Source organism: Anomaloglossus baeobatrachus, chromosome 4, assembly GCF_048569485.1.
Source record: "Anomaloglossus baeobatrachus isolate aAnoBae1 chromosome 4, aAnoBae1.hap1, whole genome shotgun sequence".
Lineage (NCBI taxonomy): Eukaryota > Metazoa > Chordata > Amphibia > Anura > Aromobatidae > Anomaloglossus > Anomaloglossus baeobatrachus.
In genome coordinates this window covers 653,178,539-653,196,309 of record NC_134356.1, presented here as the reverse complement: position 1 = coordinate 653,196,309, position 17,771 = coordinate 653,178,539, and the positions used below count along the sequence as shown (strand labels likewise).

Below are 17,771 nucleotides of genomic sequence, written 5' to 3'. Positions count from 1 at the left end.
ATATAATATATTGGAATAGATCCTTCTGTGTTTAATGACTCTATATAATATATAGGAAAAGATCCCTCTGTGTGTAATGACTCTATATAATATATAGGAATAGATCCCTCTGTGTTTAATGACTGTATATAATATATAGGAATAGATCCCTCTGTGTGTAATGACTCTATATAATATATTGGAATAGATCCTTCTGTGTTTAATGACTCTATATAATATATAGGAATAGATCCCTCTGTGTGTAATGACTCTATATAATATATAGAAATAGATCCCTCTGTGTGTAATGACTTTATTTAACATATAGGAATAGATCCCTCGGTGTGTAATGACTCTATATAATATATAGAAATAGATCCCTCTGTGTGTAATGACACTATATAATATATAGGAATAGATCCCTCAGTGTGTAATGACTCTATATAATATATAGAAATAGATGCCTCTGTGTGTAATGACTCTATATAATATATAGGAATAGATCTCTCTGTGTGTAATGACTCTATATAATATATAGAAATAGATCCCTCTGTGTGTAATGACTCTATATAATATATAGAAATAGATCCCTCTGTGTGTAATGACGCTATATAATATATAGGAATAGATCCCTCGGTGTGTAATGACTCTATATAATATATAGAAATAGATGCCTCTGTGTGTAATGACTCTATATAATATATAGGAATAGATCCCTCTGTGTGTAATGACTCTATATAATATATTGGAATAGATCCTTCTGTGCGTAATGACTCTATATAATATGTAGAAATAGATCCTTCTGTGTGTAATGACTCTATATAATATATTGGAATAGATCCTTCTGTGTGTAATGACTCTATATAATATATAGAAATAGATCCCTCTGTGTGTAATGACTATATAATATATAGGAATAGATCCCTCGGTGTGTAATGACTCTATATAATATATAGAAATAGATGCCTCTGTGTGTAATGACTCTATATAATATATAGGAATAGATCCCTCTGTGTGTAATGACTCTATATAATATATTGGAATAGATCCTTCTGTGCGTAATGACTCTATATAATATGTAGAAATAGATCCTTCTGTGTGTAATGACTCTATATAATATATTGGAATAGATCCTTCTGTGTGTAATGACTCTATATAATATATGTGTTTCCCTTTTTGTATTAAATTACTGAAATTAATTAACTTTTTGATGATATTCTAATTTATTGAGATGCACTTGTGTATGACATATATATTCTATAATTACTGCAAGTAATTAGTGATTTTACCTTAAAAACAGATTTTGATTAATGGTTTGGAATCCCACAGAAACAATTCAATGCCTCTTAATCTTATTATCAGATTTTCCAGCTACCAGGCCATTTTTACCTTGTTTACCCTAAAATAAGACGTAGCAGGAGTTTTCAGCAAAGCTTAAATATAAGACCTCCCCCGAAAATAAGCCCTAGTCGCGGTTCAATAATGAACTGTCCATACAGCTAAAAAAATTAAAGAATACTTCCGGACACTTCATTATAGAAAGTGGACACCCCCAAAGAAAGAAGAGAGAAGACCCCGCGATCATACTCACGAGACGCCAACTGGAAGCAGTGGAAAATGCATCGAGGACCTGAGGAGGAACGCATACCCTCACACATGGAATCGCACACACACAATCATATATCAGATTGCAATCACACACTCACTCCATCCAGCAATTTTGATTGCTTCTCCCCGGCGTAAGGACCTGTGACGCTGTGTAAGTGCAGCTCCAGGACCTTCGCGTGGAATGCATCATAGAAACGAGAGCAGAGAGTCCCCTGCTGGCCGGAAGCAAGTGGTATCACCGGATGTGGTGAGTGTATGTATGCACAATTGTATGTACGATCTCATGAGTGTGTATGTATGCATACGATCTGATGTGTATGAGTACCAGTGTGTGTATGCGATCTAATTTGTGAGTGTGTGTATGAGTGTGTGCGCGCAATCTAATGTGTGTCGGCCAGGAGCAGGGGAGGACGGTTTGCAGCATACCTGCTGGGAGCACCCACCGTAGAACACAGAGGACCTGGGAGCCACGCAGATGCCCAGGATCTGGTAAGTATGACAATCCTGGGAATAGAGGATCTGCATTTTTTTGGGGGGGGTAAACTTACCCCCAACCACGTCTCCCTGAGAATAAGCCCTACCCCGAAAATAAGCCCTAGTGCTTTTTTTCTGGGCAAAATTAATATAAGACAGTGTCTTATTTTTAGGGAAGCACGGTAGTTCAGCACCTTTCCTTTTATGAGCTATAGGAATATACTATCTATAGAGCGCTAGATAATATGTTTTTAGGAAAAAAGCCAACTTTAAACAAAAAAAAACCAGCTGCTCCAGTGGCGCAATCGGTTAGCGCGCGGTACTTATATGACAGTAACTGGTGAGCAATGCCGAGGTTGTGAGTTCGAGCCTCACCTGGAGCACATAACTTTTGATAATCTTCATATTCTTTTGATAATCTACATATTTAGTGAGAATATACTTGTGCCCTTAGATTCGTCAGATTTTTTTTAATGAATATATTCATTACCAGACTATGATCCAAATGCACCTCAAATTGTGTAGGAAATGTGTTGGAAGAGGAATAGGTAATTTTTTTTTTTATTTATTTATTTTTAATTAGATTGGTCACCAAATTCGATAATTATATCTGTATTCATTATTAAATCTGATGAGGCTGGTGTACTTACATTAAAAAAAAATAGATGTTGGAATAGCGGTATCATTAAAGGGATTTTCCGTACCGAAAATAAATATGTGCAGTTACTTTATTTGACTGCAGATTTCTGGATCATGACTGTGTGTAATGTGCACACAGTCTGGATTCCCCTTTATTTTGGGGGTGAGTGAGTGGGTTACGTGATTTGCATACTTGTGAGGACGTGACGACTATATTTTTATCTTTTTCTCTCAATGTTTTTATTTCAGACAGGAAAACCTTTGAATAGAATGATATAGCCACTCTGGCATAGATTTTCTAAGTAAGTGAACCAATCTCATCAGGTCCTAGGAGATCTATTAAATAATATTTAAATTGTCCTCTGAAATCTGGTTCCAGATGCCGTTAAAATGATTGTTGTACTTACAGATGATTTGTGTATCTTGCTGTCTAGTGCCTGCTCTAAAGGTAATCTGTTAGAGATTAGTTACAGGACGTGGGGGATGGGCCTTTGTCTCTCCACTCCTGTCTAACTTCATACATGCATAACAAAGAGGTTTCCGATGAGGGCAAGAAAGCCATTGGACAAGGGCAGGTATAAAACATTCTGTGAAGTGGAGGAAAGGAAGATCTAAAACCTATAGTGCTGTCAGAATGGCGATAAAGAGGAACTATCCACTAAAAAAGTGCATAGAAATTTACAAAACATGAGAAGTGGAGTTCCTAGACATACAGGTGCAGCTCAATAAATTAGAATATCATCAAAAAGTTAATTTATTTCAATAATTCAATACAAAAAGTGAAAAGCATATATTATATAGAGTCATTACACACAGAGGGATCTATTACTATATACAGTCATATGAAAAAGTTTGGGCACCCCTATTAATGTTAACCTTTTTTCTTTATAACAATTTGTTTTTTTGCAGCAGCTATTTCAGTTTCATATATCTAATAACTGATGGACTGAGTAATATTTCTGGATTGAAATGAGGTTTATTGTACTAACAGAAAATGTGCAATCCGCATTTAAACAAAATTTGACCGGCGCAAAAGTATGGGCACCTCAATATAAAAGTGACATTAATATTTTGTAGATCCTCCTTTTGCAAAAATCACAGCCTCTAGTCGCTTCCTGTAGCTTTTAATGAGTTCCTGGATCCTGGATGAAGGTAGATTTGACCATTCCTGTTTACAAAACAATTCCAGTTCAGTTAAGTTTGATGGTCGCCGAACATGGACAGCCGCTTCAAATCATCCCACAGATTTTCCATGATATTCAGGTCTGGGGACTGGGATGGCCATTCCAGAACATTATAATTGTTCCTCTGCTTGAATGCCTGAGTAGATTTGGAGCGGTGTTTTGGATCATTGTCTTGCTGAAATATCCATCCCCTGCGTAACTTCAACCTCGTCACTGATTCTTGCACATTATTGTCAAGAATCTGCTGATATTGAGTTGAATCCATGCGACCCTCAGCTTTAACAAGATTCCCGGTGCCGGCATTGGCCACACAGCCCCAAAGCATGATGGAACCTCCACCAAATTTTACTGTGGGTAGCAAATTCTTTTCTTGGAATGCCGTGTTTTTTTGCCTCCATGCATAACGCCTTTTTGTATGACCAAACAACTCAATCTTTGTTTCATCAGTCCACAGGACCTTCTTCCAAAATGTAACTGGCTTGTCCAAATGTGCTTTTGCATACCTCAGGCGACTCTGTTTGTGGCGTGCTTGCAGAAACGGCTTCTTTCGCATCACTCTCCCATACAGCTTCTCCTTGTGCAACGTGCGCTGTATTGTTGACCGATGCACATTGACACCATCTGCAGCAAGATGATGCTGCAGGTCTTTGGAGGTGGTCTGTGGATTGTCCTTGACTGTTCTCACCATTCTTCTTCTCTGCCTTTCTGATATTTTTCTTGGCCTGCCACTTCTGGGCTTAACAAGAACTGTACCTGTGTTCTTCCATTTCCTTACTATGTTCCTCACAGTGGAAACTGACAGTTTAAATCTCTGAGACAACTTTTTGTATCCTTCCCCTGAACAACTATGTTGAATAATCTTTGTTTTCAGATCATTTGAGAGTTGTTTTGAGGAGCCCATGATGCCACTCTTCATAGGAGATTCAAATAGGAGAACAACTTGCAAGTGGCCACCTTAAATACCTTTTCTCATGATTGGATACACCTGCCTATGAAGTTCAAAGCTCAATGAGGTTACAAAACCAATTTAGTGCTTTAGTAAGTCAGTAAAAAGTAGTTAGGAGTGTTCAAAACAAGAAATTGATAAGGGTGCCCATACTTTTGCACCGGTCAAATTTAGTTTAAATGCAGATTGCACATTTTCTGTTAGTACAATAAACCTCATTTCAATCCAGAAATATTACTCAGTCCATCAGTTATTAGATATATGAAACTGAAATAGCTGCTGCAAAAACCAAAATTGTTATAAAGAATAAAGGTTAACATTAATAGGGGTGCCCAAACGTTTTCATATGACTGTATTATATAGCCATTACACAGAGGGATCTATTTCTATATATTATATAGTCATTACACACAGAGGGATCTATTCTATATTTATTTATGTTGATGATTATGGCTAACAGGCAATGAAAACCCAAAAGTCATTATCTCAGAAAATTAGAATAATTACCACAAAACACCTGCAAAGGCTTCCTAAGCGTTTAAAATGGTCCCTTAGTTTAGTTCAGTAGGCAGCACAATCATGGGCAAGACTGCTGACTTGACAGATGTCTAGAAGGCAGTCATTGACACTCCACAAGAAGGGTAAGCCACAAAAGGTCATTCCTAAAGAAGCTGGCTGTTCAGAGAGTGCTGTATCCAAGCATATTAATGGAAAGTTGAGTGGAAGGAAAAGTGTGGTAGAAAAAGGTGCACAAGCAACCGGGATAACCGTGGCCTTGATAGGATTGTTAAGAAAAGGTCATTCAAAAATGTGGTGGAACTTTACAAGGAGTGGTCTACTGCTGGAGTCAGTTCACGAGTCACCACACACAGACGTATCCAGGACATGGGCTACAAGTGTCACATTCCTTGTGTCAAGCCACTCATGATCAATAGACAACGCCTGAAGCATCTTACCTGGGCCAAGGAGAAAAAGAACTGGACCGTTCTCAGTGTCCAAGCTGTTGTTTTCAGATGAAAGTAAATTTTGCATTTCAATTGGAAATCGCGGTCCCAGAGTCTGGAGGAAGAGTGGAGGCCACAATCCAAGCTGCTGAGGTCTAGTGTGAGGTCTCCACAATCAGCGATGGTTTGGGGAGCCATGCCATCTGCTGGTGTAGCTCCACTGTGTTTTATCAACACCAAAGAAAGCGCAGCCATCTACCAGAACATTTACAGCACTTCATGCATCCCTCTGCCGACAAGCTTTTTGGAGATGGAAATTTCATTTTCCAGCAGGACTTGGCCCCTGTCCACACTGCCAAAAGTACCAATACCTGGTTTACTAACCACAGTATCACTGTGCTTGATTGATCAGAACACTCACCTGACCTAAACCCATAGAGAATCTATGAGACACCAGAGCCAACAATGCAGACGAGCTGAAGGCGGCTATCAAAGCAACCTGGGCTTCCATAACACCTCAGCAGAGCCACAGGCTGATCGCCTCCATGCCACGCCGCATTGATGCAGTAATTCATGCAAAATGAGTTGCGATTAAGTATTAAGGCATTTACTGTACAGACTTTTCAGTAGGCGCCAACATTTCTGAGTGTAAAATCATTTTTTCAGTTTGTCTTATATAATATTCTAATTTTCTAAGATAATCACTTTTGTGTTTTCATTGGCTGTAAGCCATAATCATCAACATTAACAGAAATAAACACGTGAAATAGATCCCTCTGTGTGTAATGACTCTATATAATATATAGGAATAGATCCCTCTGTGTGTAATGACTCTATATAATATATAGGAATAGATCCCTCTGTGTGTAATGACTCTATATAATATACTAGCTGTACTACCCGGCTTCGCCCGGGTTAATAACTGTTGTTAACAAAATAGAATGTATTAACAAAAATGTATTCTGCACACAAAAACCACAAAATAAATAGATATAAATGTAATTATAATGTCTGTCTCCCCCTCTGTATATATCTCTCTCTTTGTCTGTCTGTCTCTTTCCCTGTCTGTCTCTTTCTCCGTCTGTCTCAATCTCTTTCCCTGTCTGTCTATCTCTGTCACTTTCCCTGTCTGTCTCTTTCTCTGTCTGTCTCTTTCCCTCTCTTTCCCTGTCTGTCTCTTTCCCTGTGTCTGTCTCTCTGTCTGTCTCTTTGCCTGTCTTTGTCTGTCTCTTACCCTGTCTGTCTCTTTCCCTCTCTTTCTCTGTCTGTCTGTTTCCCTGTGTCTGTCTCTTTGTCTGTCTCTTTACCTGCCTGTGTCTGTCTCTTAACCTTTCTCTCTATTTCCCTCTTTCCCTGTCTGTCTCTTTCCCTGTCATTCTGTCTCTTTGTCTGACTCTTTGTGTCTGTCTCTTACCCTGTCTGTGTCTGCCTCTTACCCTGTGTCTGCCTCTTTCCCTGTCTGTGTCTGCCTCTTACCCTGTCTGTGTCTGCCTCTTTCCCTGTCTGTGTCTGTCTCTTTCCCTGGCTGCATTGTGACACACCAACATTCCATTTAAGGGTGTGGCTGCGCATTCTTCTGAAGCTCTGGCTGCACTGTGGCTCCCAGCTCCATTCGCTTTAATGGAAGCAGGTTTTTTGGTGAATAACCGTAAAGCGCGGGGTTAAAATTTCCCCTCAAAACATAGCCTATGACACTCTCGGGGTCCAGAACTGTGAGTGTGCAAAGTTTGTGGCTGTAGCTGCGACGGTGCAGATGCCAATCCTGGACATACATACTTACACACATTCAGCTTTATATATTACATAGGAATAGATCCCTCTGTGTGTAATAACTCTATATAATATATAGAAATAGATCACTCTGTGTGTAATGACTCTATATAATATATAAAATAGATCCCTGTGTGTAATGACTCTACAATGCCTACAAGTAGTATTCAACCCCCTGCAGATTTAGCAGGTTTGATAAGATGCAAATAAGTTAGAGCCTGCAAACTTCAAACAAGAGCAGGATTTATTAACAGATGCATAAATCTTACAAACCAACAAGTTATGTTGCTCAGTTAAATTTTAATACATTTTCAACATAAAAGTGTGGGTCAATTATTATTCAACCCCTAGGTTTAATATTTTGTGGAATAACCCTTGTTTGCAATTACAGCTAATAATCGTCTTTTATAAGACCTGATCAGGCCGGCACAGGTCTCTGGAGTTATCTTGGCCCACTCCTCCATGCAGATCTTCTCCAAGTTATCTAGGTTCTTTGGGTGTCTCATGTGGACTTTAATCTTGAGCTCCTTCCACAAGTTTTCAATTGGGTTAAGGTCAGGAGACTGACTAGGCCACTGCAACACCTTGATTTTTTTCCCTCTTGAACCAGGCCTTGGTTTTCTTGGCTGTGTGCTTTGGGTCGTTGTCTTGTTGGAAGATGAAATGACGACCCATCTTAAGATCCTTGATGGAGGAGCGGAGGTTCTTGGCCAAAATCTCCAGGTAGGCCGTGCTATCCATCTTCCCATGGATGCGGACCAGATGGCCAGGCCCCTTGGCTGAGAAACAGCCCCACAGCATGATGCTGCCACCACCATGCTTGACTGTAGGGATGGTATTCTTGGGGTCGTATGCAGTGCCATCCAGTCTCCAAACGTCACGTGTGTGGTTGGCACCAAAGATCTCGATCTTGGTCTCATCAGACCAGAGAACCTTGAACCAGTCTGTCTCAGAATCCTCCAAGTGATCATGAGCAAACTGTAGACGAGCCTTGACATGACGCTTTGAAAGTAAAGGTACCTTACGGGCTCGTCTGGAACGGAGACCATTGCGGTGGAGTACGTTACTTATGGTATTGACTGAAACCAATGTCCCCACTGCCATGAGATCTTCCCGGAGCTCCTTCCTTGTTGTCCTTGGGTTAGCCTTGACTCTTCGTACAAGCCTGGCCTCGGCACGGGTGGAAACTTTCAAAGGCTGTCCAGGCCGTGGAAGGCTAACAGTAGTTCAATAAGCCTTCCACTTCCGGATGATGCTCCCAACAGTGGAGACAGGTAGGCCCAACTCCTTGGAAAGGGTTTTGTACCCCTTGCCAGCCTTGTGACCCTCCACGATCTTGTCTCTGATGGCCTTGGAATGCTCCTTTGTCTTTCCCATGTTGACCAAGTATGAGTGCTGTTCACAAGTTTGGGGAGGATCTTAATTAGTAAGAAAAGGCTGGCAAAAGAGATAATTAATCCAAACATGTGAAGCTCATTGTTCTTTGTGCCTGAAATACTTCTTAATACTTTAGGGGAACCAAACAGAATTCTGGTGGTTTGAGGGGTTGAATAATAAATGACCCTCTGAATAAACTTTTCACAATTTAAAAAAAAAAAAAAAAAAAAAGAAATATATATAGAAATAGATCACTCTGTGTGTAATAACTCTATATAATATATAGAAATAGATCACTGTGTGTGTAATGACTCTATATAATAGAAATAGATCCCTCTGTGTGTAATAACTATATAATATATAGAAATAGATCCCTCTGTGTGTAATGACTCTATATAATATATAGAAATAGATCCCTCTGTTTGTAATGACTCTATATAATAGAAATAGATCCCTCTGTGTGTAATGACTCTATATAATATATAGAAATAGATCCCTCTGTGTGTAATGATTCTATATAATAGAAATAGATCCCTCTGTGTGTAATGACTCTATATAATATATAGAAATAGATCCCTCTGTGTGTAATGATTCTATATAATAGAAATAGATCCCTCTGTGTGTAATGACTCTATATAATATATAGTAATAGATCCCTCTGTGTGTAATGACTCTATATAATATATAGGAATAGATCCCTCTGTGTGTAATGACTATATAATATATAGGAATAGATCCCTCTGTGTGTAATGACAATATAATATATAGGAATAGATCCCTCTGTGTGTAATGACTATATAATATATAGGAATAGATCCCTCTGTGTGTAATGACTATATAATATATAGGAATAGATCCCTCTGTGTGTAATGACTCTATGTGTTTCACTTGTTGTTTTTGGTAGAGATTGGACAGTGCCTATTTTGGAGAGGTTTTCTTCAGGATCCTCTTCAAAGAAGTGGTATCCGCTCTCTTCTGGAAAAGAAGCTTATGAAGTAGTTTTTGGTGAGGATCTGCCATAAAAAAATAAATATAGTTAAAAAACCCCCCAAAACAACATATTTCTAACATAGCCTAAAATGTGTTTCAGGATTAGAAAGAAAAATGTCTGTCAACTGTTCCGTCTATGGCACTAAAATGACAACTTTTAATTATCTCTCGGGCAAAATCCAACTTTAGTTAACTCCTAAGCAATAAAAATAAAAGATATGTGAAAGTTTAGATTATTTTCTCATTCATTAATGATGTAAATTGTTCCTTATCACATCTTCACTTGCCAACTATTGGACATTTGCCTAGTGGAGACTCTAGGGAAATTGTTGGTAGACATCCATATCTAGATAAGGGTCTGTCCCCATACAAATATCACTTTGAAAACAAAATGTAAGACTGTGAAAGCAACGTGAGCCTATTTTTGTCCCAACCTTCTTTATACACATGCGTGCTCAGCTCAATGGAGCATACATGTATTCTGATAGTGGGGAGTAAGCCTCTGCCAGAAACAGGTGGCTTATCTTTTGCAAGTGCAAAGGTTTAGGCTATGTGCGCACACAGCGTTTTTTTGACGCTGCGTTTTTGGCCACAAAAAAACCTCACAAAAACGCACTGCGTTTTGGTGCGTTTTTGGCTGCATTTTCCAATACATTGCATGGGTGAAAAACGCAGGAAAGAATTGACATGTCCATTTTTTTTTAGCTCAAAACGCAGCAACTAAAAAAAAAAAAAAAAAAAAAAGGTGTGCGGACAGCAAAAATGAAAAGTCAGAAGCAAAGTCATGCAGTTTTGAGCCCAAAAACGCACAAAAAACGCCGCAAAAAACGCTCGGTGCGCACATAGCCTTAAGGGTGCTTTACACACTGCGAGATAGCTAGCGATGTGACACGCCAGAAAAAAAAACGACCTATGTGCGATCTGGAGTGTCAAATCGCTAACGTGATCGCTAGCGAAGTCGCAGTGTGTAAAGCACCCTTTAGACATGTTGGAATTCAATATGCCGATCCTTCTTCTGCCATAATTGAAAATCGGCAGGTAGAGATCTTTAGAACACCATTATCAGCTCTAAACAATAAGGACTAAGGGGTAGTTCTCACATAGCGAGATGCTAAGTCCCAGGTTTTGTGACGTGCCAGTGACCTCATCAGCGATCTCGCTGTGTGTGACACTAAGCAGTGACCTGCAAAACAGGACTGCCGCGGAAACACCATCACATGTCTCAACGCTGGCAGGAAACAAGCCAGGTCTTTCACCGGGAAGGAACAACCAAGGGGAGGGCAGTCTCCAGTCAAGGAAACCGCCTATGCCAAAACATGGTATCCATCCACAGACAGCTGTTTCGGGGTATTTGCCCCTCATCAGTGTGGCGTAGGAAACTGGCTAGTGGGGGCAATGCCTAGTAAAAGACTACATAAGCAAGGATGATTGACCTTAGGGAGATCAACATCCAGCACCACGGAGACACCATCACGTGTTTCTCAACGCAGTGATTCTAGAACAAGGCCCCCTGGGAAAATATCCTACTCTACACTTATGAGGGGAAAATACCCCGAAACAGCTGTCTGTGGATGGATACCATGTTTTGGCATAGGCAGTTTCCTTGACTGGAGACTGCCCTTCCTGTGGTTGTTCCTTCCCGGTGAAAGACCTGGCTAGTTTCCTGCCAGCGTTGAGACATGTGATGGTGTTTCCGCGGCAGTCCTGTTTTGCATATTTTCCCAGGGGGCCTTGTTCTAGAATCACTGCGTTGAGAAACACGTGATGGTGTCTCCATGGTTTTGGATGTTGATCTCCCTAAGGTCAATCATCCTTGCTTACTAAGCAATGACCTGGCCCCTGCTGTGAAATCTCTGATCGTTACACACTGTTCTGTTTCATTTTTTGCTTGTTGGTCTCCCGCTGTGCAGCACACATCAGCGTGTTTGACGGCAGGAGATCAACGAGCACTGACTCTGTGTAAGCAGCATACGCTGGTAACCAGGGTAAATATCGGGTAACTAAGCAAAGCACTTTGCTTAGTAACCCGATGTGTACCCTAGCTACGTATACAGGGAGCCAGCGCTGGCAGCCTGTAAGCGGTGTACGCTGGTAACCAGGGTAAATATCAGGTAACCAAGCAAAGCGCTTTGCTTAGTTACCCGATATTTACCCTGGTTACCAAGCACAACATCGTTACACGAGTCGCTGGTGGCTGGTCGCTGGGAAGATCTGACTGCTTGACAGCTCACTAGTGACCCTGTAGCGACGTACCAGCGATCCTGACCAAGTCGTGTCGTGGTCGGAATCGCTGGTACGTCGTTTAGTGAGACGGTACCCTAAGGCTGTAGTTCTCCTTATCTATCAGGTTGCATAGCCAGGGGAAGAAGCAAAAGAGAGTACACAAGACAGCATGGGATCGCAGCTAATTCGCTCTGAGGTAAAACATTGTTTTTGAACAGGCAGGGAAATGTTTTACCTCACAGAAAGCTGCACCTGCGATGCAGTGCTGTCCTTTCTGTAAACTCTCGTTTTCTCTCCTGGTCAGGAGATCAGACCATGTTCCTGTACGGTCAGACACGGCCATTACACAGTACACAGCAGGGACACATATATAAGATTATCTCAGCACAGGAACATTTGTTTTAATCACATCCAATTGTGCAAATTATTTTTATTCCAAGATCTATTGATTAAAAAGAACTTTGTCCACGGGACTTCCCCTTTAAATAAGGGATATTACAAAGAAAAAACCTTCACATGTACTAAAAATTGCTTATTTCTCTAATCACAGATATCCTGCTTATTATAGGAGTCACTGAGACTTTGGCAAATGCTTCTTATGCCAGAGGTAGCCATCCTCACATGGGTATATGGTATTACAAAGCCGACATTCCGAAAAACGTTCTGGGTCCACCAGTGTGAGAGTCGCCTCTTGTTACCAGCTTTCTACCAGGAGGATCCTCCCTATAGCTGTAAAAAGGGACAACCCATTTTATTGATTACACAGGTTTACAAGGGTAAAAATTGTTTGAAAAGTAAGAGGTGAATTTTATAACCTTTTGATCGCTGAACGCCGTAAAAAATATCCCAAAAATCCCATCACGCACAGTTTATTCACAAACACTGACTCATAGGCTTCCAAAAGAATAGAACTTCATAGGGTTCCAAAAGGAATTCCTTCCATACTGAAAACTATGAGAATTTAGACTTCATTCTCAAGAAACCCGACTACGAGGATCAAAGATGGTCAATATGTGGAGATCTGAAAGTTTTCAGTTTGCTCCTTGGGCAGCAAGGAGGATACATGATGTACCAATGCTTTTTGTGTGAATGGGATAGCCGGGATAGGACTCCTCACTGGAGGCAAAAAAGTTGGCCAACAAGAACATCTTTACAAACTAGTGTCCAAGAAGTAGAAATCTGCGGCAGACATCATCCAGTATTCCAAAGTGCTTGATTCCATCATAAAGTGCAGTTAAAAGTAGCAGGGAGAGAGCCGGATGCAGGCCCACTTATGGACGACAGCCGTTTCGCACTTCCTTGTGCTTCAATGGGTCGGGATTGGACCCGTTGAAGCACAAGGAAGTGCGAAACGGCCGTCGTCCATAAGGGGGCCTGCACCCGGCTCTCTCCCCGCTACTTTTAACTGCACTTTATGATGGAATCAAGCACTTTGGAATACTGGATGATGTCTGCCGCAGATTTCTACTTCTTGGACATCAGTTTGGATCTTCTCTTTCCTTGTCTGCGTGCACCCATTACCGTTGTTTCCATAAGGAGGACTGAAGCTGACCTATAAATCCGGTGACAAGGTATTGCACGGTTTGATGCAGAAACTGCTACTGCATATTATATCTTTACAAACTAGACTCAAGAACATAGATGCAGAAAGTTTAGTTGATCCCACTAAAGTTCTCCTGCCACCCTCCACATAAAGCTAGGGCTGATGAAGCAGTTTGTGAAAGCTCTACCAAAAGAAGGAGAGACTTAAAGGGAACCTGACAGCAGATTTGGTGACTATAATCTGCGGCCACCATCACTGGGCTCTTATATACAGCATGCTAACATGCTATATATAAGAGCCTAGGCCACCGTGTAGAATGTAAAAATCACTTTATAATACTTACCTAAATGGTTGCTGCGGTGGAGTTGGGTCATATGGGAGTCTCCGTTCTCTGGTGCCGGTGCCCCTCTTTCGGCCATCTTCGTCCTCCTTCTGAAGCCTGTGTGCATGACGCGTCCTACGTCATACACACTCACCGGTCCAGCGCAGGCGCACTAAAACACTTTGATCTCTCTGCTCAGGGCAGATCAAAGTGCGTATGCACAGGACCTCAATGCCGGTGAGTGTGGATGACATAGGACACGTTATGCACCCCAGCTTCAGAAGAAGGACGACAAAGATGGCCGAAAGAGGAGGCGTTGGCACCAGAGAAAAGATGCCCATATAACCCAACTCCACCGCAGCGACCGTTTAGGTAAGTATTATAAAGTGATTTTTATGTTATATTCCCGGTCTGGGCTCTTATATACAGCATGTTAGAACGCTGTATATAAGAGCTTACTGGTGGTGACCGCAGATTATAGGCTTCAAATCTGCTGAGAGGTTCCCTTTAAGTTCCGGAGTACCAAGCTTCAAAGACTATCTGAAGCAAAACTGAAGGAAGGAATTTTTGTGAGTCCGGATATTCGGAAACTCATGAAGGGCGAAGTGTTTGAAACAAAAATGAAAGCTGTTGAGAAAAGGGCTTAGGCTTCTTGTAAAGACCTAGTGAAGAAAATTCTAGGTAACAACAAAGATCCAAAATTTAAGTCCATCGTGGAGAACATGCTGAAAACGTTCCACAGCCTTGGGTTGTCTGATGAATTTGAAGTTACGTTTTTTAAATTCTCATTGGGACGACTTTCCTGAAAACCTCAGTGCTGTTAGCGAAGATCAAGCAAAGATTTCATCAGGATATAAAGTAGATCGAAAGACGATGCCAAGGAAAATAGAAGGTGAACATGATGGGGGACGACTACTAGAGGCTTCACAGAGAAGATCCACAGCCTTCTATAAGAGAAAAGGGATCAAGAGAAGCCGAGAAGAAAGGCGCAAGAAATCATTTCCAATCAAGTTGGAGAATGAATGTTCAATAAACTTATATATAATATTGTGTAGATTTTTGGCTACAATAAAGTTTTGGGTTTTTTTTAAATCAGGGCATAAGAAAACATAATACAGTCATATGAAAAAGTTTGGACACCCCTATTAATGTTAACCTTTTTTCTTTACAACAATTTGGGTTTTTGCAGCAGCTATTTCAGTTTCATATATCTAATAACTGATGGACTCAGTAATATTTCTGGATTGAAATGAGGTTTATTGTACTAACAGAAAATGTGCAATCCGCATTTAAACAAAATTTAACAGGTGCAAAAGTATGGGCACCTCAACATAAAAGTGACATTAATATTTTGTAGATCCTCCTTTTGCAAAAATAACAGCCTCTAGTTGCTTCCTGTAGCTTTTAATGAGTTCCTGGATCCTGGATGAAGGTATTTTTGACCATTCCTGTTTACAAAACAATTCCAGTTCAGTTAAGTTTGATGGTCGCCGAGCATGGACAGCCGCTTCAAATCATCCCACAGATTTTCAATGATATTCAGGTCTGGGGACTGGGATGGCCATTCCAGAACATTGTAATTGTTCCTCTGCATGAATGCCTGAGTAGATTTGGAGCGGTGTTTTGGATCATTGTCTTACTGAAATATCCATCCCCTGCGTAACTTCAACTTCGTCACTGGTTCTTGCACATTATTGTCAAGAATCTGCTGATACTGAGTTGAATCCATGCAACCCTCAACTTTAACAAGATTCCCGGTGCTGGCATTGGCCACACAGCCCCAAAGCATGATGGAACCTCCACCAAATTTTACTGTGGGTTGCAAGTGCTTTTCTTGGAATGCCGTGTTTTTTTGCCTCCGTGCATAATGCCTTTTTGTATGACCAAACAACTCAATCTTTGTTTCATCAGTCCACAGGACCTTTTTCCAAAATGTAACTGGCTTGTCCAAATGTGCTTTTGCATACCTCAGGTGACTCTGTTTGTGGCGTGCTTGCAGAAACGGCTTCTTTCGCATCACTCTCCCCTACAGCTTCTCCTTGTGCAAAGTGCGCAGTATTGTTGACCGATGCACATTGACACCATCTGCAGCAAGATGATGCTGCAGGTCTTTGGAGGTGGTCTGCGGATTGTCCTTGACTGTTCTCACCATTTTTCTTCTCTGCCTTTGATATTTTTCTTGGCCTGCCACTTCTGGGCTTAACAAGAACTGTACCTGTGTTCTTCCATTTCCTTACTATGTTCCTCACAGTGGAAACTGACAGTTTAAATCTGAGACAACTTTTTGTATTCTTCCCCTGAACAACTATGTTGAATAATCTTTGTTTTCAGATCATTTGAGAGTTGTTTTTAGGAGCCCATGATGCCACTCTTCATAGGAGATTCAAATAGGAGAACAACTTGCAAGTGGCCACCTTAAATACCTTTTCTCATGATTGGATACACCTGCCTATGAAGTTCAAAGCTCAATAATGTTAGAAAATCAATTTAGTGCTTTAGTAAGTCAGTAAAAAAGTAGTTAGGAGGGTTCAAATAAAGAAATTGATAAGGGTACCCATACTTTTGCACCGGTCAAATTTTGTTTAAATGCGGATTGCACATTTTCTGTTAGTACATTAAACCTCATTTCAATCCAGAAATATTACTCAGTCCATCAGTTATTAGATATATGAAACTGAAATAGCTGTTGCAAAAACCCAAATTGTTATAAAGAAAAAGAGAATTTTGTTTACTTACCGTAAATTCTTTTTTTAATAGTTCCGTATTGGGAGACCCAGACATTGGGGTGTATAGCTTTTGCCTCCGGAGGACACACAAAGTACTACACTAAAAAGTGTAGCTCCTCCCTCTGAGCATATACACCCCCTGGATAACCAAATATAGCCAGTTTAGTGCAAAAGCTGAAGGAGAATAGCCACCCACAAGTAGAGATAGAGCAAGAACCGGAACAACCGGAGCCTCTGTCTACAACAACAGCCGGTGATAACACGCGGAACAAGAAACTGCCAACAGGCAACAGGGAGGGTGCTGGGTCTCCCAATACGGAACTATAGGAAAAAGAATTTACGGTAAACAAAATTCTCTTTTTCTTTATCGTTCCTATGGGAGACCCAGACATTGGGACGTCTCAAAGCAGTCCATGGGTGGGAATAAACAGAAACTGAGAAGTAGGCGGAGCCTAACTTCACAAATGGGCGACAGCCGCCTGAAGGATGCGTCTGCCCAAGTTCGCATCTGCCGAAGCATGAGCATGCACTTGGTAGTGCTTCGAAAAGGTATGCAGACTAGTCCAAGTGGCAGCCTGACAGACCTTCTGAGCCGTAGCCTGGTGCCTGAAAGCCCAAGAGGCACCGGACAGCTCTGGTCGAGTGTGCCTTGACCCCTGGCGGGGGAGGCACTTGAGTACACTGGTAGGCATCGGAAATGGCCGACCTAATCCAACGAGCTAAGGTCGGCTTAGAAGCCGAGAGGCCCTTACGCCGACCTGTGGTCAGCACAAAAAGAGAGGTGCACCGTCTAAGAACAGCGGTGCGAGACACATAGATCCGGAGCGCCCGCACGAGATCCAGAGTATGCAACGCTTTTTCAAAGCGATGAACAGGAGCCGGACAAAAGGAAGGCAGGGAAATGTCCTGGTTAAGGTGGAAAGGAGAAACCACCTTAGGGAGAAAGTCCGGAGTCGGATGGAGAACCACCTTGTCTTGATGAAAAACCAAAAAAGGTGACTCCGAAGAGAGCGCAGCCAAATCAGAGACTCTCCTGAGGGAAGTTA

General features: G+C 41.2%; 1 non-coding gene across 1 annotated transcript; it reads left to right on the top strand.

The window, feature by feature from the left end:
- The first annotated feature begins 2,351 nt into the window (after positions 1-2,351).
- Positions 2,352-2,444, top strand: TRNAI-UAU (transfer RNA isoleucine (anticodon UAU)). Its single transcript is given in 2 exon segments — positions 2,352-2,389; positions 2,409-2,444. It is a non-coding gene; the product is annotated as a tRNA-Ile (tRNA).
- The last annotated feature ends 15,327 nt before the right edge of the window (positions 2,445-17,771 follow it).